Below are 23,701 nucleotides of genomic sequence, written 5' to 3'. Positions count from 1 at the left end.
AGAAAAAGACAGGAAAAAAAGGTGTGAACTATGCACTTGCAACATCACTCCTAGGCAATGTTACATCTAGTTCTTGGGCCATGTTTTCAAAATCCTGCGGTTGTTAAAGGAACCGATGAGAGAGTGTAGACCAGCATTTGTCAAGCTACTCCTATTATCCAGCAACATAGGGGCATATTATCAAGGACGGCGTTAAAATTATCGCCGCTTTAGCGGCAGAAAACTGCCGCTAAAGCGGCGATAATGGGCTTGATAATATGCCGCAGAGAATTCCAATAGAAGCCCATGTTGACAGCAGAACATGGGCTTCTATGGGAATTCTTAAGGGCATATTATCAAGCCCATTATCGACGCTTTAGTGGCAGTTTTCTGCCGCTAAACCGGCGATAATGTTTAACGCCGTCCTTAATAATATGCCCCATTGTTTGCTTGGCAGATGCTACGGTCATTATGGCCACACGGGAAAGACAGGAAAGGCTTGGCTTCATCATCCATGAGGCACTCGCTTGTTTGACTGAGTAGTTAGTTCGTGGCGCATCTTCATTACATGTGCATTGGGATATATATTAGTATGTTTGAACTTTACATTTGAATCAAAGGATCTTTGCATTTTGTCGTGTTTTTACTGACTTTATGCATTTGTATATGTTTTATACAATCGGTGGGAAGAATTGTATGCTTGATTGAAATGTTCCTCTAGGAGGGGCTTAATTTTTATATCATATTTAATTGATAACAAAATTACAGACAAGTGGTGGTTGAAAAGAAGTAACTATTTTCACAGTTCAGCCACAATATCTCCGAGAGACACACTGAACAGCGAAACACTCCACAAGTTGGATAAATTGAATTATGCTGCATGATTTACTCATGCGTATGAAGTTTACTCCTGCAACATTTAATGTCAAAATGCTGCGCCATGTGAGTGGGGATTGTTTATATGATTTTGAGGAGAATCGTTTACATTTGCAGGGGAGGAGATCTTCATTCCAGGATGCCCAGTGGCAGATTTATTAGAGCCCTGCGTCACTTTTGCGTGACATGGGTCTTGTAAAGATTCATGAACCCACACAAAGCCACCTTGTGTGGCTTTGAGTGGCCTCATAAATCATGAGTAAGGCGACACGGCACAAATCGCTGCTTCACCTTACTTTGCGGCCGGAAGGTATTCCATGGGCGTTGCTGTGGGTTCTCCCACTCAACACCCAAGGAATTTGACATAAATAATTCACACCACCCGAATTATTTGCAGGACTACCGTAGACATGCTTAGCATACTCCAGTGGCAAAACCTGCACACCATACAAACAAGAATGCTTGTTAGTAGATGAGTAAATTGTTGCTATACTCCAAGAGTAAATCTTGAGACGGACACTCTGCCATAAACATAAATTCCTTCACCTAAAGTGGTTTTGTGCTATTGCCAGGGCCGGACAGGCCGTAGCAGGCACCAGGCGTTTCCCCGGTGGGTCGCCAGGTTGGGGGCCAGTTTGGGGCCCCTGAGGGGCAGGCAATATCAGCTCCCTGTTACCAAATCAATCGAAACTGGCCCTAGCTAATAGCTCGCCCGCACCCCCCTCCTTCCCAGGGGGGTCGACCGAGCAGTTTGCCAGGGCCAGTTTCGGTTCCCAGTTTGGCCCTGGCTATTGCCAAACTTCCTGAGACCTCTGCTGGCATCGTTTTGTCTTGCAAAATCGAGCAAATGTTTATTATCAGTATGAGAAATTCCTGATTCTGCCTAACTGTGGTTTAGCTAGCAACATGTTGGATAGGCTTGGTCATCTCGTCGTACGCACATATGCTCTGCTTGGCACCTTTACAAGTACTACCAAAGGCATACTTGGGGTTTGTAAGGTTCAACCCATTGTCCATCTCACTAGGCTTCCATCCACCTCCCCAACTAAACCAGGGTAAGTAAATTTCCTTCCTGTGCGGGCCAGGAAAGACATGACCGTGGCATGTAGACATCCTATTACATCAGGTTTGCAAGTGTACACATCTTTGTGTCTCCTGTTGATGTGCTGAGGCTGTTTCCTGGTCTGAGCCCTCAGATCTTGGTCAATAACCCGCTATCTTACATTACTCTGCTTCAAGGGTGCGACGAATGGGAAGAACCTGTTTTAAAGGACCACTGGTTTTTGGATGACTGTCTGGACATGAAGCCCCGTCACCAGGGCTCGGAGTTAGCTAATGACGACACTGGGACATTCCCTGGCTAGGTTTGCCATGATTTGTTTGCCTTCTAAAGGAGTCATCTACGGAGAAGGCTTGTCATTTCAGCTACAGTAACTTTATATACAGAAGGCTTCAATACACAGTTCCCACATCCAGAGAACGACACAAGCCCGACACTATGCAGAGGACCGAATAATTGGTAAAATATGGACTCAAGAAAAGCGATGGAGACATATGTAAACCTTTCATAAAGCAGAAGAAAGTCCTGATGACTGATATTTTAAATGCTGGAGGCAGCGGTGGAAAGGACCTCTCTTCATGCTCCTTTCCCACTCTGTTCTAGGTTAACCCAATCACCTTTGAGCACCATAGTGGCTGTTGGCCACAAATGTCCTTATGTATGATACAAATCAGCATGCGTACACACTGTACCTTGAATTCCCTATGGACAGGTACGCTTTAACTTCCCAGCCTATGCACAAGTAGCTTTGTTGGCATTTGCTAAATGTTCCCTAAAAAGAGTAAAATGTCTTTCTCTCCAGATGTTACATCATGTAAGAGCTGGGTGAAAAATGAAGCAATTATGGTTCATCCCAAACTTTATTTTTAGATTAAGAGTTGTGCGAACTGGTATCTCTGCAGAACATACCATCCAGCATCATTAAGACTGGAGCGGGTGTGCTTACACCCAGTAATTCCACAAGGGTCTCTCTTCACAGATTCCTTCTTCTGACGCTACTGAGTGCAGCTGAAATATGTGTGCATTAACTGGCTCGTAATAAGGAAATTACATGCAGGAAATGACCCGGTTATCATGGGACTTGCCTGTGTTTCCCAGTTATGGGCATGAAGTTTGTAATCCCGCTCAGGAATTTATTAATGATACGATGTTCTGATTGCACCCTGTAGTGTGCAACCCGCAATCCTGCCAAATGGTGACACTAAAGAAAGGCGTTGAAATGCTGTTTGCTTGAAACAGTGCACAGGACAGGAAGATGTAAAAATATTGTTCAGTGATTTCCAGTAAATGCTCACACTGCTTTGGGCTATTCTCCTTGAAATACCAATTGCTATCACTGCGCCAAATGATACATTACCTTTTGCTGAAAGATCTTAGGGGCAGATTTACAAGCCCCGTACACCACATTTGCACCGCCGTTGCGTCACGTTTGTGACGCAGCGGCGGCGCAAAGCCAGCGTCATGCTGCGGGGTATTTACAACATGACGTATCTAGGGAGATGCGTCACGTTGTAAAGCCCTGTGCCACATGTGGGCGTTCCGGCGCAAGGGGGGCGTTCCGCTGCAGGAACGCCTCCTAAAAGTGGCTGAGTGAAATCTACAAGATTTCACTCAGTCACTTTTACGGCCATGCTGCGTCAAAACCCTGTGCCTGCTTGAAGCAGGCGTAAGGATTGACGCGGCATGTTAGGCATAGTGGCAACGCGAGCATTGCTGGAGCTGCGTCGCGCTTGCGACGTGACTCCAGCAATGCGTCACCTTTACGGCAGCAGATGCGTCACTCATCTGTCTATTCTTGCCCCATGGTGCGCCGCATTGTAAATGCGGTGGATCCATGGTGGTGCAAGAGGTGTCTGCCAGGACGCAAAATAACTGGCGCATCCCTGCTGATATGCAGGGATGCGCCAGTTATTGTACATTTGCCCCTTAAAGTTTTATAGTAAGTGACAAATTTTACAGGTTCCAGGAAATCTTTGGGTCTTCAAATGCCCTTAGAGCTGACAAGGGGGCTCAGGGAATTCACCACTCAACACTGGCACCAACTGAGTTACGGATCACAGGTTCGAGTAGTTACACAGCAGAGGGATTTCAATACATGAAGTATGTAAAGGGAAATTAAATTGCCATCTGCCAAATAGCATTGCTTTGTTTAAAACACTTTTTGCAAAGGTACATAGTTATATTAGGGGAAAGTACGGTTTTACCTAAAAGGCATTGCCAAACTATGCTGCTTGCAAGAAATCTGATCCTCACAAAATGAAGCTGCCTGAAATACACCCCTTTACATTAAGTTTATCATAAATCCAGAAGGCAACATTTTATCGAGGTAAAAACAACTTTTGTAAATTCCCGAAGTTGCAGTTTGTCGTCATTGCACAACTTCACATTTGAGTGAGTTTTCCAGTCACTTAACATTTCTTATAGGACAGGTTTCTCTGAAAAATTGCTTTTTTCTACTGCAGAGTTTTTCGCTCATAATTTATTTTAGAACGTCATCAACTTTGTGCAGTAGGCAAAGTCTTAAAAAAATCTTCACACACCTATATATTTTAAAGAAAACCCTAAAAGGGGACATCTTCTATAGCCGGTGGTCTGAGTAACAGAACTGCTTTGCCACAAGTCCGAAACATTTCAGACCAGCTTCCCTTTAAAGAAGCAACGAAAACCTCACTTTAGTAGAAAGCTATTGGGAGCGGTCGAACTTCTTCAAAGACTAGTAACTACAACGCGCTGTGATTTGGATAACTATGTGTATTTTAACTGGCATGCAGCTGGAGCGCTAGGTGAGTGGGACCATATAAAACTAGTTTCTCTCTCTCTCTCTCTCTCTCTCTCTCTCTCTCTCTCTCTCTCTCTATATATATATATATATATATATATATATATATATATGCAAATTACTCCCATAAATCTCATTCATTGCACACACTTCACAGTGACATAGCTATATGTTTTTTGCTCTATTCTTGATTTTTTTTCTCTCTTTTAAATTACCTTTTATTCTCACAAATGCAATAACTGTATGTCTCTGCATGGTGCTCTCATGATCGCCGCTCTGATTATTATAAATATCCTGTTATTCCCCAAATGTATGCACGTCCATCTATCGCCACCTATGCAATTGTCTATTTCAAATTTGTATACAAACTGTTTATCCCTCTAAAGCGCTCTGATACCCTAACGGGTCACGTTTGCACTCTATAAAACACTAAATAAATAAATAAAATTAAAAAATATATATATATATGTATATAGATAGATAAATAGATAGATATGTAGATAAGGAGACAATCACAACGCTCACACAGGGGTAGATGATAATAAAGTGTTTAATCATCACCGCAGACACGTTTCGGCCCAGCCAAGTTGTGACCCAGGCCCGCTGGGTCGAAACGTGTCTGGTGTGGTGATTAAACTCCCATTTTCACCAATCACAATGTGAGCGTTGTGATTTTCTCTTTGTCTGGATTCTACTGGCTAGTTTGCTTATCCAGCTAATGCGCTCCTCCCCTAAAGTCCCAATGTGGTCTGATGCTTCTTTGGGAGCTCTTTCTGTAAAACATATATATATATATTTGCAACCCAGCCACCCCAGCCTTAACGTCTGGACTATGTGAAAGGTGATCGGACTATGGATGCCCAGTGGGCCCACAATCAGAAACTTTTTGGCAGATATAAGACAAATACAAATCTTACCTTTAAATTAGGCAGAGCTCAAATCACCTTCAGAATGTTGACTAAGTTAAACGTCACTGTGTTCTTCGTTATGAAGCCCACAGAACCCTGGAGAAGCCTCTTGCTGTCAGGCAGCATCAGATCACGGGCTCCTGTCACACAGCCTTGATCCCAGCTCAGCTTTGAATTACCCTCAGTGCGGCGCAGCACTTTGCGACACTCGCCAGAAGCTTCTGTGCACCATCTTTCACACATTCAACCTCTATTTTTAGCAGACAGGGAGGTAATGGAAGCCACTTCACTTCCCTTTTTATGTTTTCAGATACTGAGGGAGATTGTGTCTTTTTTTGAGTAACAGATATGCAAAGGAAACCCAAAGAGGAAATGGCAGCTCCGTCTATGGCTCAATGGGTGGCACGAGCAAAGACGACAATTTGCTGCCAAACACTCTATAATTGCTTTTCTATTTTTCCCTCTCTTTTCTTTAACCTTCCACTTAGAAAATGCACGAAAAATGCAAGAGAAAATTAAAAACACCATAGGGGGCTCGCAATGGATTGTATATATTTCATGTCTTTGAATCTGTCAGTGGTCCGCGGAACAATTTCTTCTTGATTCATACATTTCTAAATGTAAGGATATTTTCAGTTCTTTGATCTTTCCATTCACCTCTCTAAGTTGGCGCCCCCCTCCTGAATTAAAAACTAGACAATAAAAAAAATCAGCTTTTATTTTGAAATGGGGAAGCCATATTGACATGGACGCTCAGAATAAAAGAACAAGGTGAATCTTCAATGGAGGAGAAACAAAACCTCTTCACCAAGGGATGCGCAGACCCCCACATACAACACACACACACATGTGCGCACACCCACACGTGCAAACACACACACACACGTCCTTACCACATATACCCACTCCTAGAATGACGCGGCACATTCCGCTCACAGCAGATACTCAGGAGGTTTCTGTGATGATACATGTCATCACCAGACTCTTACTGGTTTCTTATGATGTAAATTAGTGTATCCATGTGGGCCAGATGCCAGTCACATTTTCAGGACATCCAGCTGAATAAAGTTTGCAGCCTTGAATCTAAATGGAATTCATTTGCATGGTCTGTGGTTATCTTGAAAATACAACATGGAATGTGGCCGTCAAGGGCCAAAGTTGAACACTCCGATGCAAAAATTATGATACATTTTAGGTAAGTGATAATATTAAATAAATGTGAGCATGGATTAGCTTTCGAGCCCAAACAGGTCTCTTTATTCCCTGTGACAGCTTGTACATAAAGAATAACCAGTGTGTCAAAAAAGCAATCTCAAAGACATGGAATGGATGAGTACATAGTCTTGTTGTTGCAAATGGCTACAGTTCTCAAGAGTTTCCAGCACTATATGGACCCAGTGGTGTAGACAGGTGGTCTCTCCCTTTACAGATCTGACTGCAGGACCTGCTGCCCATCTACAGTTTCATAAAATGCCCTCCATTGCCTAGAAAAAGATATCTGAATTCTTTCCATGGTTGAAACTCCTGCCAAATGCTTCAGGCTGCACTATCGCACGAACAAAGCCATTAATATTGTTTAAACTGAATCCAAGTCTGCATCCTCATTCAATTCATTTGTTTGAGAGTGCTACGGTGCTTGCTGGCATTTTCACTGCTCATTAATGGCTGGTTGTTGAAGTTTTTCCACAGAAAGCCAAGCAGTACCATCTTATTCACACTGAACTGTTCTGGGCCTGGTTTCTATAGTTCTGCATTGGTATTTACAAGTGCAGCAAATCAAAATAAATGTATTACTACCTATATCACACAAAATATTTATTTCCTGGACCCAGATAGTGATAGACAACATTTCAACATGTTTCAATAAGGATGGTACACAATGGAGCATATTTTTCCTTTTAAAACATCACATAAGAAACTTAAAGATGGGAAACATCTGGAAAGCTTAAATACCTTTTCCAAATGGGTGTGGCCTGTGCCAAGTCCAAGATGGCAGCTCGGCGATGAGCTCCTATGAGCCTTCTTCTCCAGGAGCTTTCTATGAAACACCATGCTATGTCTTACTCTGCTAGATGAGATGAGATGAACTAGACCCCTAGTGGTACCGGACAAACAGTGGAAGCATCATCTGAGGACTATTCACTCAAAGCCGATGGATCCTCCTTTATCCCTCCAAGCACCAATGAGGAGAGGCGGCCATCTTTGATCCAGGACATCGCTGATGTTTGATCAGCTTGACAGCGTGGGGGATGAAGGCATTAAGGATGCTTTAGAAGATCATAAATAATGGTGCACTAAGCCTGTGATGAATTGAACTCTACTCCACCTGAGACCGACTAAATACTCTGCAAATACTCACTAGCTGATTTGGAGAGGGTGTTAACAGTGGGAGTTACAGGGGCCCTGAGAAGAGAGACCTGACTCTCAGAGCTCTCGGACAAGCTACACCTTCAAGATTGGGCCTTCTGTTTGCAGGGGTTGTGTTTTTTGGGGTATTTAAGCCTATTTTGAATCCAGATAATGATAACCAGAGTCCCGCCTTTTTTCTTCTTTTCCTACCATGGAGGACATGGACTAGTTTCTGAGAACTGATTCATACTGAAGCACACTGCTGGAGTGGTAGATGGTGTACTCTCATAAGAACCACCAATGTGAAGGTTATCCTCACTCCCCTGATTGCCTGCCATTGAGCACCACTAACTGACTAAGTGTTTCTTATCAGCAAGCCAAGAGTTCATTTCAAGACAGCCTGAGACTAAATGCCTTTTTGATGCATGGACCCAAAGCCAAACCAGAAGAGGCCAGAAAGGCATCACGGACTGCTAGGGTGATGCTGCTAAGTCACTGACCAACTTGAAATCAGTCAGCAATTCGCCTACAAGGGATCAGCGCCTCATTAAACAATCTTGGTGAAAAAAACAACCTCCCTTGCTCCACTGGCCAAGGATGACCACCAGAACTGCCTCTAATACTTTCATCAAAAGATTTATGGAATGGTCTTGAAGCAATTACAGTCTCTTAAATATGAAGTCATTGCCACTCTCGTTGACATAAATTAGGTCATTCAAGCAATGGGGGACAAAGTAGCCGCAAATGAAAAAGACATCATTGTACTCAGCCAATAAATGGAGACCACTCAAGATTCATGTGTCAAGGTGGAAAGGAAAATTAACAACCTGAAAGATAAATGTTTGGTCCTCAAGGACAGATCCAGAAGAAATAATATCAGAATGTGCAATGTGAGGGAGCATAGAGAAGAAACAGATGTAGGGAAATGCTGTCCTGACCTTTTTAGACCTATCCTGGAAAATGATTAATCCTTTCACATCCTGATACTAAGAGCTCATTGAGTGTGTACTCTTAAATTGAGCTGGAAATTAGGGCTAGAGATATCCTAGCAAAATGTGGGTTTTTTAGCACTTAAAGACAGGATTGTTAGAGAAGCCAGGAGAACGAACACTGTTACATTTGAAAGATGCTCTATTACTCTCTTTCAGTATGTATCCCTAAGAATTTTAACCAGGTGGTGCTCACTGCTACTAATAACTTCAGAACTTCTCAAGAGATAAGTTAGGTACAGATGGATTTATGCCTTTGACCTCTGGTTTCACCACAAGACCAAAAGTCCCTTAATACACACCATTGAGGAAGGCAATGAATCATTTGGTCTGTCAGAGTCAAATAAAGAAGTTGCTTTGAGCTCTCAACAAAAAGAAAGGTGGACTCCAAGGGAAAAATGGGACTGACTGACACCCCACAAGAAAACTGTTAGAACTGACAGCTTTAGGGTGGTCGTCACAGAAACCTTTTGCCTTCCTCATCCATTTTTGCTTATCTCGTTTTTGTTGGCCTTAAGGATCTATGCACTTTACCACTGCTAACAAGTTCTAAAATGCTTTTGCTCTCTCCTTTAAACATGTCAAAATTGGCTTGCACCCAATAGGCACATCTAATTTACTTGTAAGTCCCTAGTAGAGTTGTATTACATGTACCCAGGACCTGTAAATTAAATGCTACTAGTGGGTGGCTTTCCTCGGATACCGGACCTCCCGCTCGGCATCTGGATTTACTTCTCCTTGGAATGCTTATTTTTCAAAACTCTGATACATGCTCAGATCAAAACTGCAATATTTGAAAAGGAACCTGCCTTACAGGTTCCCAACTAAGATTCACAGGAGCATCTACCGCATACCTAATTCTAGGATTGCCAGACTCCGTGGGAATCCTAAATGAACTGGTTTTCACGTGTTTGCCTTCATTGGAAACCTTGCCACATGACTGGTCCAGCTGTGGATTAAATATTAGGTGCTCACACACCTGTCCTGATGATGATCTCGATTACATGAGATTGAAACGTCGTTGACCATAAAACAACCTAACTCCTTATTTTTTTATATAACAAAAAATGCCAAAAGGAGTTCAGCTTCTTGTTGTTTAAATTGATGCATGTTTTAATGCTCTTTCACTTAGCACGTTTTTTTCAACTTATTTGTGAGCACTGGATCATGATATGATACTTTGCAATGAATACATTTGTTGCATTACTAAGAAGTGTCCTGCTACATGCCTTTGAAATATTATGTACTGTTGGGTCCTCAAAACAAAAATCGGACTTTCTGTTTAAAAAAAAAAAACACACTCCTGAGACCTATTGGTTTTCTCAAACTACTAATACGTTTGAAACACTGATTGTGCCACACACTTGAGTAGCCTTTTAAACATGTTTAAGGCCTGCCATTGCAGCCTGTGGGTGCAGTTTTAAACTGGCATTTCAACCTGGCAAAATGGGCCTTTTACCAGGCTTACGCCTTCCTTTTAATACATAGCAGTCAGCCCTAGTGTAGGCCTTGGACAGCTCATAGGGCAGAGTGCAGTGTATTTAAAAGGTTGGACATTTCTTGGTAGTGAAAAACTCTTAAATTTGTTTTTCACTCCTTCAAGGCCTACCTCTCCTAAAATTTAACATTGGGTTAAACTATTACATATGTAAGTGATAACTTTCAATTGGGAGGAGGTAGGAATGTCGAGTTTGCTGTATTAAAGAATTGTAATTTAAAGCCCTCTTTAATGTTGGAGTCCAGATTTTTAGTCACAATTCTGAATCTGCCACCTTTAGAAAGTTTTCATTTTCTGGTGCCAACCATTTGGGCTGTCTGTATACTGGGTCACATGACTAGGTATAGCTGGCAGTTGGTCTTTGTGTATTGCTCTCAGATAGCGAGACAAAGGGATGCTAGGTGGTGGCAGGATGGGCCATCTCTGACTTTGTGAGGGGGAGGAGCTGCCACCTACCACATGTGCACACCACAAAGGCTCTGCCAGAGCGCACTCACAAAAGGTGAAATACTGGTCTATTGTGACCCCAGTGCAACTGGGGCTATGGCAGGGAGGCAGGAAAATCCCAACACTTCTGGGGGATGTAAACCTCCAGAATTTTCTCCTACTTCAAAGTGGTCAGCAGGTATAAATGTTGGGCCCCCAGACCCAACTCTTCAATACACCTCTGGACCTGTGGAAGACTCCGAAGGACTGTTATGCTGCTCTGCCAGAAGGACTTCTGCTCTGCTGCCCTGCTGCCTGAGTAAGAAGGACTGAATCCACGTTTTGATACCAGGACCACCAGGGTGACTCCAAGAGCCAGGTGGGTGGCCTTCTACTCAGAAGCCTCAGAGACAGAACATGCTCCAACCACCTTGAACCCAGCACCTGTACTGAAGGTGGTCTTGTGAGTGGTGGACCATTGAAAGTGGACCTAAATATGCTCTGTCCGCCCAGCTGTGGTCCTGAGGGCAGTACCGATGTGGTCCGAGTCATCTTGCAGCCCGCATTCTCCTCGGAACCACAGCTGCATGATACATCCTCAACTCAGGCCTTCGCATCATAAGCCCCTCGCGACGGAGTCCTCATTGACGCAGGACTCCACATTGCAGCTCCAGGGCTTCTTCAGAGCTGCCTGTGTGCGACGTAAATTTGCCGTAGGACTTCGCATTGCAAGCCCCTCATTAAGGGCATACTCGATAACAGCACAGGACCTCGCATCATAGCCTCCCAGCTCCTCAGGACCGCCGCTGTGTGATGCATCCTTGACACAAGATCTCACAAAGCTCCGCAATCAGGATTTAAGGTACTCTTGTTCGGCGGGCCTAACTTGATCCCTGTATCTGGCCTATGCTCCATTGTGTCCGGCTCAATGTTCCCTATGATATAAGTGATCTTCAAAATACACCTATATGTAGAATATATGTAAAATCTGATCAGTGAAATTACACACACCAATATGTAGTTTATATTTTATTACAAAACTGTAAGCATTGTGGGCCGAATTTACAGAAAAGTAAGAAAAGTGCATGCAGAGATCCCCTCCGAGGCAAAATTCATCTTCGAAAGCAAACTTCACCACCCTATAAGTAGGATTTATGGCTGTGGTGGAGATCTCAGTACTCATAAACAGGCTTACGCCTGCCAGGATTCCATTTGTGAATTCCAGGAAGGCATAAAAAAGATAAATATGAGGGTCAACATTTTTTTTGACCAAAAGTGCTGCTTAAAGATCAAAGGATGGGTCAAGGAAATACATGTGAGACAGGAAAAAAGCAAGATGGTCATCTCTCTCTTTGAAATATGGTCCTTTAAAATGAAAAGATCAGTTTGACAAAAGCAAATTCAACTGCCCGTGCCACGGATGAAGGTATGAGGTGAACAATTAGTTGACATTTTTTGCATTACAAGTATTGAATCTAAACATATTGACAAATGCAAATACTTGGTCTCTTATTTTAAAATTAAAATGTCCTAAGAGAAATATAACAATGCTCTTTAATACTGGGATGTACTAGATGTGCTCCAATTGGTGGTATTCTGTGCCAGGTGCAGGTCAAAAGAGACTATGCCCAATGTAGACTTACTTCAGGGACTACACAATATTATCCCTTGAACATGTGTGTAGAGGCACTACATTTAAATGTGTGTCAGTAACCCGAGTAACCAATACAGCTTCAGCATCTCACAAAAACACACGTTGCTCACATGCAGGCATTGTGGGCTCCCATATGTTGCCTAGGTGTGAACTATAGAATACATAGGCTTCCTTCAGCAGGAGTCCACCTTTCTACCCACCTGCCACTTCACTGCAAGACTCTTATAGCACAATTTACATTATAATCATTCAGGTGTTCTTATTTGGTAAGCATGGGTTGCACCCTTGATATTGCCCTTAACCTCCAGGCACCCCTTTGCTGGGGCTATTTTCCTCAGAAAGTAGGATCTCTGTGCTTTAAACCTATTCAGGTTATTCACCCAGTCTTTAATTAAATTGAAGGTGTATATCATGTAACATTGTAGATTCTATCGACTCTAAGAGCTTGAGGGATATATGCCATGGACAGAACATTCTACATTACATTATCAGATACACGTGTAGTCATTTTCTAAACCAAAAGTACTTGATATATAGTTGAAATGGTACAGCTTTTACAAGCCAGAGTCTGCCACAGACAATAGGAATCCTCGATTTGAGTCTAGAAAATGTTGGGAACCATTAATAATGTGTGGGAGGAGAAACCTACCTCATGACTTGGAATGTAAGAGATGACCAAAACAACTGGGACAATTATAACTAAGGCTCCCTGTTTTCCGTTTTTACTGATTTTTACAGATAAATACAGACAGAAACCTATTGATTTGCTTGTCTGTATTTATTTTCAAATGTGGATAAGAACGGAAATTGGGTGCTTTTTGAGTGATTCTAAATACACTTTGCCATGACTGCCATGCCAATAACGGTGTGGATTGATAGGCAAGGGGGCTAAAAAAAGGAATTTTAGTAAAGAGGTTTAAACAGCAGTAGATATGCGCAAGGCTGATTCTGAAACACGCATATTTTCATATAAATGCACTGATTTATCTTCTGCGGCTGTTCATATCACTGAAACCTGGCAGAATTCAAGCATGACTGTATATTTATTGGTTAAATAAATGTGGAAATATACCAGTTTTTTTCTATTTTTTTCATAAAACCCATACTAAATATGGATAAATACAGATAATGTTGACAAAAAGTAAATATGGATAAATACAGACAGAAATTTCCCAAAAATAAATACCATAAAACCGGGAGCCGTAATTATAACCCATTTGGAAGATATTTATTTCACGCTCTTTTACTAATGACGAAGTTGTATCTGGAAAATGTCACTCTTAAATATATTTAAAAACTAACCCAATTATATCGAAGGTCTGGATACCACTAATATTTTCTTATAAATTAAGTCAGTTTCTCAAACAACCAGAACCACAATATTACTGCTCATAAATAAATTGTAAAAAGTATGTTCCTTTGAGATATGGGAGCAGAGGAAAAGTAGGGTAACAAAAACATCATCTGAATATAGTTGTAAAGTATTTATTTGCAGGAAATACAGGTTGCAAATTGTGCAGCGAAACCCTCGGTCGAGTATATATTTCACAATTCAAAATACACTATAGTTTTTCAAAAGTCATCCTTGTCAAATGTTGTTCAACTGCAGCCATTCCGCATTCATGCACTTTCTGACAATCACCAATATTCTTTTACAATATTAGTCCAATAAACAAATTAAGGATTTTGGTCACCGAACAATCATCACAAGGGTTTGGAATTTTTGAAAAATATATCTTATTTAATTGTCCATTTCAAAATTATTTGGCTTTGGCTAGACCCTTTTTTCTTGTGATAAAATCTGTAAGAGCAGTATATTCAATAAATTCAGGGAGTTGCGGACTTGTGATATCACTCACTTAGTTGTTTTAGTCATGAACAACTCTGAAAAATAAAAGGACTTTGAGTGTTCTATGATATTGAACAATAAGACGAGTCATTTTATTAAATAATGAATGAATAAATGCTTGATCTTATAGCGCACGCGGCTACTCTGAAAGTGTACCAGCGCTATAGGAAGATACAGATCAGGGACACTATTGTTACAAGCTAAATAAGTGGGTCTTCACCAATTTATGAAAGCAAGACCAAATTCCCCAAACAGAAGGATGAATTCTAAATTCATTTATTGGATTGGCTTTGTAAAAAGAATATGAAATGAGCTTTGAAAAGTTAAGGTGAGCTTGACATACAAAACAATATGCCTTCCCAATATATAGGAAATAACATTACATTGTTAGTTGCTGATACTGGAGGTAAAGATGGTTTCGGAGAAAACTAATGTGTTTGTTCTTGTGTACCCTTTGAAATGTCGGGTATCTTATCAATGCCAATATGATATCACATAAATGTCGATAAAAGAATATTTGGGGGATTAGTTATCCAAAATCACAAATAGTTACGGTACCGAGGAAGGTATTTGATAATAAACAATTAATGAACGTTTTTTTAGTCTAAATGGTGGTGGAAATAATATAAACCTGCCCATAACACCGTTGACAAAATTAACTGGGCTCTGGGTAATTGTATAAAAGGTCACAAATGTGGAATATCTATGGTTGGAAATAAGATGATGCAACAAGAATGACTTTAAAGAGAATTTCACTCAGCACGATTTCTAAATTGTATTTGCTGCAAAAAAATGCTTTGTTCATCAAACGTTCTGATTACATTACGAGCCATATAAGAATAAGCAAAATATTTTCTTGCAAATTGGGTAGGCATGTAAAGTATGTTAAAATACCAATTTCTGATTCTTAGGGAGGTCCACTTAACAAATGAATGGAAGCCGCTTCACAAAAGCATATATGCGTAAATGAAGTAGTACTGGAGGAGTACTCTTACATACCTTGGTGAATCAACCCGAAACGTCATACTCCTTATTAATAAAAGTGCAAAGAATGCACATCCCTTTTTAATTTTACTAAGTGTACATGGATAATCCCTTGAATATTCACATTTTATTTCCATTTTAGATGTTTAGAGGATGTCAGAAAGGCATCTAATAGTATGAGTGCAAGAAGAGTATTACTTTACATTACTATAAGATTCCCATGCAGCTGAAAGGATGACGCAGGACACAGGGATGTGGTGGAAACTTCAAGTTTATTCCAAGGAAAGGAGAGACCAGTCCATGTAACCACCACCAGCATTTCAAACAACACATTCTAAAACCTACGAAACCAAGTACAGCACAGAACCATGGTCATGGAACCATGGGTAACCATGGCACCATGACATCAGAAACCAGCCTAGTTCAGATTCCACAATTACGTACTCCAAAATTATTTTGTGAATAGCCCTCAAAATATCTGAAAAGCATACCTGGTATTGCATGACACACATGTAAACTCACTGACACTCAAAGTTTGTGTGTGTAACAGTGTTAGTCACAGGCACTCAACATTTGTGTGTGTGTAACAGTGTTAGTAGGTGCTTTCAGGTGAAAAACCGGGGACTATTGTCAAGCAAATAATGTAAGAGAAGCTTATCTGTGCAACGGTCACAGGGTTTATTAAGTGCAGGTAGCTAGGAAAAGCAGCACTAGAAGAATGTGCCCATTGTACTAAAGTTTACTTTGCCCGGATAAGGGCCACACCATCAGTTACATGACACTCATTTGCATTTTTGAAAGATTACTGTACCATATCGAGAGGCTTTGAATGCTTGAGTGGTTGCGACCGGTCTCCTCGGCTTCTAATCTACACATGTGCTTATTTTATCTCTGAAGTTTACTCTTATCTGGGTTTGAAATGTTCTCCATCAGCTGGTTCGACAATGTGAAACATTCAGTTTGAATCTGCAAGACTGATAGAAAATGCTTTGGAAGAATAAAACAAGCACTGTACATGGATGACGCTGTAAGGCCACGAAGGAATAAAAAGTTAGATGCTTCAAGATAATTAAGATGGTTTGAAGACTGAATACTACACACATCCTTTTACTTCGTAAAACATTTCTGAAGTCTTGAAGTTGCAGTGGACAGGTTAATTTTAGTGATATGAAAAAGACAGTAGTCTAGCCTCTTTCTAAAAAGCCGTTCATTGGTTGCCAAAAAGATATTGACTCAAAATCAGCAGTGTAGCATGGGTTGCCAGCGCCTGGGGCAAGGCAAGTATCCTTCCACTTTTCTTTTAAGATTTTGCACCCCTATTAAAAGTTTGTCCCCTAAAACTATCCCTAAGAATTTTTCCCCCGGGGCAACCGCCCCTGTGGCCCTCCACGCTACGCCACTGCTCTAAATCAAAGAGATGGTGGCTGCCCATTGAACATACCAAAAGTGAATTTCAAAATGGTGTGCATTATACAGCGGCCACTCGCGTGCTTGGGAGGCCGCGCACATCTTAAAGTAGTATGTCTGTTCTGCTGGAAGTGGTAAGCTCTGAAACCTCCCTGCCCCAGCTGGGCAACCAACAGGCTGCGGTCGGGAGTTCACTTATGCTTCCAAATAATGTGTAGGCAGTCCAGTGAGTGGCATGAAGATGGGTAGACACAGGGAAAGGCGATCACACAGATAGGTGAGATGTTCACTATGAGAGAAAGGTTAGGAACAGAGGCCTCAAAAGTATCTATAACGAGACACAGAGGGTCTCAACAGGATCAACATTAACAGAGAATCAGAGTGGATGTATTGACTAAAACAAGCATAGGTCACCCAAAGGGTACAAAACAAACCTTGAGTCATTGAAATAATGACTCATTTTTTCAAATCTGATGGTTGCTCATCTGGATTCAAGAAGTTAAGATGAGAGCAGATGTTATTACAACAGTGTAGAAAGATGAAATATCACTCAATCTATCTCTGGAGGCCTTGATTAAGGATACTAGGCAGCTACAATGACAGCCACAGTGGTTTATTTGAAAAGGAGGGAGGGAGCACACTGCCTCACATCCCAGCACTCAGTTCTCCCTAAAGATGCATGGCAAATGCAGTGAATGATAGCACTTACTTCAGTACAGTCTTTCATTTCCCACACATGATGGGGCAGTCAGTGCTGTGTCTCTAGACATGTGTTTCACTGATGAAGTAGACAGCAGCACTTCATTTTGGGGGTGCTGGAAATGCTACTCAAAGTCTTCTCAGTACCACTCTCTGAGAATAGGTGCATCAACCAGATCTCGTCAGCTTCTTAGCTCAAGGGAGCCTTGTCAAACAAAAGATGGGAGGAGCACACTTCCCCTAAAACGATTTGTGTTGCTCTCAGCTGAAGAAAGCCAACTATCCTGAAACACGTGTCTAGAGATCCATAGCACTGGCTGCACTAAGAAGGGTAAAAAACTAGACTGTCACTGAAGCAAGTGTTATCATGCACTACATTTACCATGATGCATTGGGGCAAACTGAGTGCTAGGATGTGAGGCAGTGTGCTCCCATCCCCTTTCTGTTTGAAAAGGCTCCCTTGAGCAAATGAGCTGACAAGCTCTAGCTGATGCACCAGCCCCTGGGAATGGTACAGAGAACTGAGAAGACTTTGGGCATCATTTGCAGCACCCCAAAATGATGTATTACTCTCTACTGAAGAAGGACAACTATCCTGAAACACTTCTCTAGAGAAACACAACACTGGCTGCACCAACAAGGGTGAACAACTTAAGACTGTACTGAAGTAAGTGCTATCATGCACTGCGTTTACCATAGTGCTTCGGGATAAACTGAGTGCTGTAATGTGAGGCAGTGTGCTTGCACTCTGTTTTGATAAGGCAACCTTGAGCTATTGAGCTTATATGCTCTGGTTGATGCATCTGCACCCAGTGAGTGGTACAGTGCCCTCAGAAGACTTTGGGCAGCATTTGCAGCACCCCCAAAACAAAGTGTTGCTCTCAACTGAATATGGACAACTATCCTGAAACACGGGTCTAGAGAAACACAAGGGCGAAAAACTAAAGACTGTCTCTGAAGTAATTGTTATGAGGCACTGCATTTACCATAATGCTTTGGGACGAACTGAGTACTGGGCGGTGCTTAATGTAAGCTAGTGGTTTAAAGTGCTCAGCACCAGCACTTAATCATCAACACCGGCGCTTTTCACAAACACCAGTTAAGGTCACATTAATTTACGGGGAGATTAAATGATTTTCCCAGAATCACAGGATGTTGAGCCAACACCGAGACTTGAACCGGGTCCCTAGCTCCAATGTCTACAGCTATGGCAATTTTACCACATCCTCTCCCCACTTTCATGGTTAGCAATTGGGTCTTTTTAGGCGGCGCTAACAGGAGAAATAGGCTGCTGCAAGCTGCCTCCTGACGAGAACCCGACACATATTTTTTTTACAAATTAACCACTGGTGCTGGGATATGAGGCACTATGCTCTCAGCCTCTTTTTGATAGAGGCCTCTTTGTCAAATCTAAAAAATAGACCCAGAAACTTTAAACTAGGATCAATGATGTGAAGACCAGCGATAGGTGGAACTCATCCGAAAAGGATATAAAGAGTTTGTGCATCCGATACAGCAACAGTGATCCAAACTGAATCCAAATCTGAACAATTTAAGAAGAGCCCCTGATGTCAGAGATGAAGAGTTCCTAGCCAGGCCTCATGGAACGACCAACAGTAATCCACTGATGCCTTCCTGCTCACCCAAGTCAACTCTGAGAGAAACTGAGTGAGTGGGCACTTACAGCTGCTTCCATAAAGAAAATCATCAAGCATTAAGGCAAAGGGTTCTTTTGTTCCCAGACCTTATTCCCAGATCCTAGAATTTTTCAGGAAAACACTCATGGGAATACACTCCCAGTCATTATTCCGGTTTTTGGCAAAATTAATAATTACCTAGCTAGGGAAGAGCCCTATGTCTTGGCAGTGGAGGCTGGTAGTGACTTTGGCGTGAGAGTAAAATCAGAGAACAAGCAGCAAGAAGAAGCTGAGACTCGGTTTCCTCTATTCTAGGTTTATGAGTGGTGTTTGAATGTGTAGATTGCAATTGTAAAATTGTGTTTTGTGTTTAATACAACTTTAATACCAGGGTGTTTGACAACTCGGCAGGGCCTAGCCAATGAAGTGGAAGATGAATTGGTGCAAAATAGATAAGGGCTTCCTTCAGAATATTGAACCTTCTAACATATGTAATATTATGTAACATTATTGGGCATTTAGGTAGTTGAAGGGAGAGAATCAACATATGAATGGGGCTAAGTCCAACAATGTTACCAAGTGTTTATGATTTTTATTAAAACACATTGTAACAAATAACCATATATGACAATGCACTCTGATTGGTTAAAAGACATATTAAGGGCTAGGTGTATTAGGAGAAGAATTGCAAATAGGAGTCACAAATTGCACACTGAATATTTGCAAACTTTGTGATTTATGTACGTCGCATTGTGAATTGTCCAGTTCCAAGAGATTGGAAAACGAGCTGTCTACTGAATATTAATTATGCTTGTCACTACTTACAGCCCACTTAGATTGGATAAAAACGCAGGTATGGTGGCCTGCAAGGTACAACAGACCACCATCCCTGTGTTTGCGTTCTAAAATGTGTAACTTTGTTTTAAAGCAGCAAATTTTCTTTGAAGGAACCGGCATTGCTTTGAAAAAGTTTCTTGTTTGAGAAAACAGGGAGAAGATTCATAGATCACTGTCTGTTCCCACTCAGGCTGGCAAAAGGATTATCAAAGTGGAAGGTTTTCCTGGAGGGCACACCACCTTTGCAAATCAGTTATCTCCCCAACTGGGGGCAAGGGGTGGTAATTAGAACTGGGAGGGTAATTCCTCTTTCTACTCCACTTCTTATGCAATTTGGAATGGATCACAAAAGCCAATTAATGCATCAGAAATCATTTTCCAACTTGAAAAGGGCTTTCTACATTTTACATTCAGCCTTTTTTATAGCAATTGCACACCTTTTGATTTTGCAAATGGCAGGGTTTCCAACTGCAAAATGTCTTTGTAAATCTGTTCCCAAATTACTTCCCTCCTTATTCAAACACTGTGCCAACATCTGCGATACGCTCACAAAAGTAATATAACTTCTGATTAAAAAAACTTTTGTGGTATGCTGTGAAACATGCTACTTGCAACCCAACTCATTGAGACAAACCACCTTGTAGTCATTAAACCGTTGGAAACCGGCCATCTACAAGACGCACCACAAAATGGCACGAAAACTGAACCAACGCTTTCCAATGCATGCCCTAAGAGGAAATAGGATTGCCAATTGGTGGCTATCTTTGTCCTCTGTTGCCTATCCGTGTCCTGTGGCGACTATCCCAGATATGTAGTGGCCATCCTACGTATATAGTGGCCATCCTTGGCAAATGATGACCATTCCTGACAGAGGGTCTGCAAACTTAGCATATGAAAGCCCATTTCTAGTTTATCCAAATAATATCCACATTTGTAAAGCGCGAACAATCACCCGTAAGGGTCTCTAGGCGCTGGGGGACGTCAGGAAGATTAAGAAAGCTATTGCCCAGAGTCACATGGTGCTGGGCTAATCTGCCATCGGCGCCGGGGATCGAACCGTGATCCCAGATTCCGGTGTCAGTCGCCCTGGCCGCGGCGCCACACCTCTTATGAATCCAAATATGGTATACCGTTACTATTACCAATGTATGTTGCCCATCACTGGCATCTGGTGGACATTCCCGGCAATGGGGACCACTCATGGTTTGAGAGAGGCGTCTTTGTCATGTGGTTGGCAACCAGCCATATGATGACCATTTCTGGAATCTAATGACTTTCTTTGCATCTGATAACCATTCATGGCATCTAGTGCTCATCAATGAGATATGGTGAACATACATGAAATATGGCAACAGCGTCTTGTGTATGATGACTCTCACTGGCATTTAGTGATCATCCATTCTATGTGGGCTAGAGTGCGCATACCAAAGACATAACACCTTTCCCTGACACAATTGTAATCCCATGCAAATGAATACTAGGAGGTAGGCATGCCTGGTTTTGGGTAGACATTCATAGCAAATGCTGAACTTCCCGGACATGGTGTCCACATCTTACATAAGCTGAACATTCTTACATGTGGTGGTGAGTCCTGGCACATTACGAAGGCCACCCAAGGTATATTGTGGCCCTCCCTTTCATTAGGTGCACATTCCTGGCATATAGGATTTTACACTGATTTGCCAGAAAGTGCATGAGTGATATAAAGCTGGAACTGGATGAGTGATGCGGAACCTGGATAGATGAGGCTGTTCCTCCAATACAATGGTGGTATAAGAGTATTTTAGGCGTACATATTCGGCAGTAACATCATTAAAGAATTATTTACGAATTCACTTCAAAATCCATAAAAGAGCTTAGTCATACAAAAGCACAATTTCATAAAATCACAGATTAGACGAACGTCTAAGAACCATAGCAGAGAATAAAAAGCAGGCAACGATAGTCGTGGTTAATTCATTTTTAAGATTAAAAAAACATCATGGCTGGCCGCACTTGTTTCAAATTCAGTCTCTTTAAATGAAGGATGATAAAATCTTTCTAGGCTTAACATAAAAGCTGCAAAATAAATGAGTAATATCTTGTGGAGACACATAGATCTAATTTTTTTTAGACCAATTCTACCTTTTGGGACTGGCACACATAGATGTGCTAAATTCAATCTGCACCATGTTAACAAAAGCGATGACTGATGTTGGATACCAGGGTAAACAAGCATTTGCAATGCAATAGGTCTCACATTCACACGAGTTTGAGCTATTGGCATTGTAAATGACAATGCCTTTTATTTATGTTTTGGTTTTTAAAACTTAAATAAAAGCTAATAAAAATAATAGCTTAAAACTCGCGGAAATGCGAGACCTATTGCATTGCAAATGCTTGTTGCTGATGGTGCAGCACTTCTGTCCAGAAGCATTGCCAGAGGACCTTAGTAGCACTGAGTTCCTAAAGCATTACTTCCTAGATGATCTTGTATGGCACCTCTGTGGTGTTATTGTAACTAACTCTCCGGCCAGTTGCTATAAACACGGGTTGTTTATAGTTACGATTTGACGTTTGGGCAGCGGAGAGGCATGCAACTTATTGTGGTAGGTTATCAAATGTGTAATATTGTATGGGCTCACTTCAAGGCGCTGACAAAACAAAGTATTCTGATGCTGACATCACTTCCCGTCCTGGATGAGAGAGTCATTTATGGGTCCGGGGACAGGTGCTTGATAGGGGGTCAGCGCAGATGACTGAGTAGCGGGGCAGTGGAGGAAAGGAGGTAGTGGTGGGTTTGAGAGGGATGCAAATGTTAGAGAAAGTCAGAGGCAAAGTGCAGGAGAGGTACAGAGGCACTGGGTGGAGAGGTACTGTGGCGCTGGGAGGAGAGGTACTGTGGCGCTGGGTGGAGAGGTACAGAGCGCTGGGTGGAGAAGTACAGAGGCGCTGGGTGGAGAGGGTACAGAGCGCTGGGTAGAGAGTTACAGGGCGCTGGGTGGAGAGGTACAGAGGCGCTGGGTGGAGAGGTACAGAGGCGCTGGGTGGAGAGGTACAGAGCACTGGGTGGAGAGGTAAAGAGGCGCTGGGTGGAGAGGTTGGTGACTGACAGAAGAGAACGTGGGAAGGGCATCCATGTGTCCACATAGAGCTGCTTCCAGTCACTTTGCGGGCTCGCACGCATAAACAGAACATGCAGAGCTGAGGCCAGGGGCCTGGACAGGGTGGGCACGAGGTGCGGGCACCCGATGGACACAGAACGCAAGGAGAGGAGGCAGGCAGGACAGGGCGGGCGTGAGGTGCGGGCATCCGGTGGCCCAGAATGCGAGGAGAGGAGGCAGGCATCGGAGAGAGGCAAGGACTGGCGAAATAATGGCTGAAGAGGAGACAGGCACTGGAGACAGACGGGGAATGAGGAGAAACTGGGATCTAAGCTTTGATAGAAGAAGAGAGATGACCTCTAAAGAGATAATGTGCGTTGAGAGGCAGAAAGGGTTAATCTAAGGGGGAGACAGGCAGGCAGAGGAATGCATTGAATAAAGGCGGAAAAGACGTGAGATGCCGTCCAGAAAGGAACATGGAGAAGCAGCCTCTGGTATGCGTGTCTGGAAGAAACGCCGTGCGCGAGCGTGCCTAAGTGAAATCGCCAGTCCGGGTGGGCGGGGCCTAATGCCGACAGGGCTGACACCAACCCCGCTTCCACAGAAGCCGGACACAAAAGCAACAATAGATCTCGCAAAGGCGAAGCAGCGCATGCGCTGCATCGCAGGTAAGACCTAAAAAGGGCT

The 23,701-nt window shown here is 42.4% G+C and overlaps 1 protein-coding gene across 4 annotated transcripts in view; it reads right to left on the bottom strand.

Moving 5' to 3' along the window:
• Positions 1 to 23,701, bottom strand: part of CARD11 (caspase recruitment domain family member 11) — a 935,632-nt gene that overhangs the window by 610,419 nt on the left and 301,512 nt on the right. For 2 of the 4 annotated variants that reach the window (XM_085629200.1, XM_085629204.1), the window contains exon 1: positions 5,612 to 5,812. The exons of the other annotated variants lie outside the window; for them this stretch is intronic. The gene's annotated coding sequence lies outside the window, so the exon portion shown is untranslated. Of the gene's footprint in view, positions 1 to 5,611; positions 5,813 to 23,701 lie in introns of those variants that run through there. 4 annotated transcript variants of the gene reach the window in all.

The sequence above is a fragment of the Triturus cristatus genome, chromosome 10 (genome assembly GCF_964204655.1).
Source record: "Triturus cristatus chromosome 10, aTriCri1.1, whole genome shotgun sequence".
NCBI classification, from domain to species: Eukaryota; Metazoa; Chordata; class Amphibia; order Caudata; family Salamandridae; genus Triturus; species Triturus cristatus.
Note: the sequence above shows the minus strand (reverse complement) of the source record. Positions and strands in the feature narration are given on the sequence as shown.